Below are 3234 nucleotides of genomic sequence, written 5' to 3'. Positions count from 1 at the left end.
CCCTGGAAGCCCTGTAGTCTATGTCCACATCAATGGCACCATAATCCCCCATACCCTAATTGATCTAGGGGCTGCAATTAATGTGATGACCAAGGACACTATGCTCAATCTCAACCTTCAGGGCTCCCTCAAAAAGACCACAACAGTACTAGAGTTAGCAGACCACTCCACCGTGACCCCTGAAGGGATTGTGGAAGATGTAATTGTCTCCATCGATTCTTGGGAGTACCCTATTGATTTCCTGGTTCTCCAACCAAAGGCAAAGCTCACTGGGTAGCCTATGATCCTAGGAATACCCTGGTTAGCTACTCCAGATGCCTACATCAGTGGTCAAGCTGGGAACATGACAATCAAGAATAGGCATATGCTCAAGTAGCTAGTCCTATATCCTCCTACCCAACCATTGTTATAACATGATTTACCTCTCTGGTTGGAGGAGGAAGATGAGGATGAAGTCTATTCCATACCACTGTGTGCAATGGAAGCTACCATGGGGGGGAACCCATAAACTGAGGATGTTCTTATTGAAAGCTTGATTTAGAATCCACTCCCTAGTGTGTTGCCATTAGAAGAGCTAGTGGAAGAAACCCAAGCCAATCCTTTAGTTGATCTCTGTGTGGTTGACCCGAACTCTCTCCGAGTTAAGAATATGGAATTTGACCCAGAAAGAACCTTGAAAATCAACTCATCCCTATCCACCTCTCAGGAGAAAGAACTGTGTAGCTTATTAAGAAACCCTTTGGATTCTTTTGCTTGGAGCTATAGGGAGATGAAGGGAGTACACCCTTCAATCTGTACTCATCACATTTACATTAAGGAAGATTGCAAACCAGTTAGGCACCCTCAAAGGAGGATGAATCTCGTCCTTAAGGACATTGTCAAAGAAGAACTGCAAAAGTTATTGGATGCGGGATTCATCTACCCTATCTCTGACAGCGAATGGGCCTCTCCTTTGGTGCTAGTACCAAAGAAAAATGGGAAGTGGAGAATCTTTGTCGATTATCGGGAACTAAACAAGGCCACCAGGAAGGAACATTTTCCTTTGCCTTTCATAGATCAAGTGTTAGATGGCCTGGAAATGAAGAAGTTTTTTCTCCTTCCTAGATGGGTTTAGCGGGTACAACTAGATCCAAATCAGCCCAGAAGACCAAGATAAGACCACTTTCACTTGTCCTTGGGGTACCTTTTCATATCGGGTCCTTCCTTTTGGATTTTACAATGCTCCCACCACTTTATAGAGAACAGTATTGAGTATATTTGCTGAATCGGTTCATGATGCAGTGGAAATCTATATCGATGACTTTACCCCTTATGGTTCTAACTTCCAGGAAGCTTTGTCTAACCTGGTAAAACTTTTGGAAAAGTGTATTGAAATGAACCTGTCCCTCAGTCCTGAAAAATGTGAATTCCTGATGACTGAAGGGACCATGCTAGGTCATGCAATCTCTCAGCAAGGATTACAGGTGGACCCAAACAAAATTTCCGTCACCCAAAGGGTCCCGCCTCCTCAAAAGGTAAGAGATGCTCGAAGTTTCCTAGGTTTAGCAGGGTATTATAGAAGATTCATTAAGGATTTTAGTAAGCTAGCCTCTCCATTGTTTGGTATTTCATATGGATTGACAACTGTCAAGAAGCTCAGGATACCTTGAAAAGTAAACTGGTGACTGCCCCAATTCTGAGAGGTCCAAACTGGGCCCTACCTTTTCACATTCATACAGATGCCTCGAACAAAGTGATAGGAGCAGCCTTCGAGCAATTTGATGAGAGGTTGCCTTATGCCATATATTTTGTAAGTAAAAACTTGTCGAAGATAGAATTAAACTACACTGTAACCGAAAAAAGAGCTCCTAGTTGTAATCCATTCTGTAAATAAATTCAGACACTACATAACTGGCTATCAAACATTTGTACACACTGATCATGCCACAATTAGGTATTTAATGAAAAAACCAGATGTAAATGCTCACATTATTAGATGGTTGCTTTTATTGCAAGAATTTGATTTAACCATTGTTGATAAGCCGGGTAAGGAAAATGTTGTTGCTGATTTTTTGTCTAGAATAGATCTGCCTGCAGGTGAAGAAGGAATGGTGGATGATCAAATGCCAGATGAACACCTGTTTTCTATCTCAGTAGTCTCTCCATGGTTTTCTGATATAGCAATTTACTTGGTTTCCGCACAGTTCTCGCCACACCTATCCTCAAAAGAGAAGAGCAAGATCGTGAGGAAAAGTGCCCCTTTCACTTTGATTGGGGGAAATCTCTTCAAACTTGGCCCAAATCAAGTTTTGAGGAGATGTGTCAAGGAGGAGGAAGTTTTTGACATTCTCATAACCTGTCATGATGGGCCCTGTGGGGACCATTTTGCAGCAAAGAGGACTACCTTCAAAATTCTGCAAGTAGGTTACTATTAGCCCACTCTTCATCAAGATGTAAGGAAATATATCAGCCAATGTGACTGGTGTCAAAGGATGGGGAAACCTACTCCAAGAGATGATATGCCCCTGCAAACTCAAGTGACTTTCGAACCATTTGAGAAGTGAGGCATGGACTTTGTGGGTCCTATCAACCCTCCTTCAAAGTAGAAATCTTACATCATCGTGTGCACTAATTATCTGACAAAATGGGCAGAAACAAAAGCAATCAAGGCAGCAACAGAAGAAAACATAGCTGAGTTTGTAAGAGAGAATATATTCTATAAGTTTGGATATCCAAGAGAATTAGTCCCAGATCAAGGGAGTCAGTTTACCTCCAATATGATTGAAGACTTGCTCACACATCATAAAATTAAGCACAGAACTTCCACCCCTTACCATCTGTAAGAAAATGGATAGGTGGAAGTCACTAACAAAGATTTGGAAGGGATTTTGACCAAGGTAGTGAGCAGCAATAGAAAAGATTGGGCAGATCGATTGTTTGAGGCCACCTCGGCCTATAACACCACCTAGAAGACCACCAAAGGGTTCACACCCTATGAGCTGGTTTATGGAAAGAAAGCTTTGTTGTCAATACAATTTGAATATAACACACTAAGGATGAAAGCTCAGTTGGACCTATATCTCAGCAATGCACAAAAGGAAAGGTTACTCTATCTAAATGGATTGGATGAACAAATATTTCATGACATTCTCCACTCAGAGGTAGTCCAACTTCAAAGGAATATATGGAATGACAGGTACCTCAAAGAGAAACAATTCCAGGAAGGAGATTGGGCGCTGTTGTATGATTCAAGGT

This window comes from Pinus tabuliformis, chromosome Q (assembly GCF_031772625.1).
Source record: "Pinus tabuliformis cultivar Carrire ecotype Pingquan chromosome Q, CPIR1, whole genome shotgun sequence".
NCBI classification, from domain to species: Eukaryota; Viridiplantae; Streptophyta; class Pinopsida; order Pinales; family Pinaceae; genus Pinus; species Pinus tabuliformis.
The sequence above is the reverse complement of the archived record's forward strand: the minus strand, read 5'-3'. Positions refer to the sequence as shown.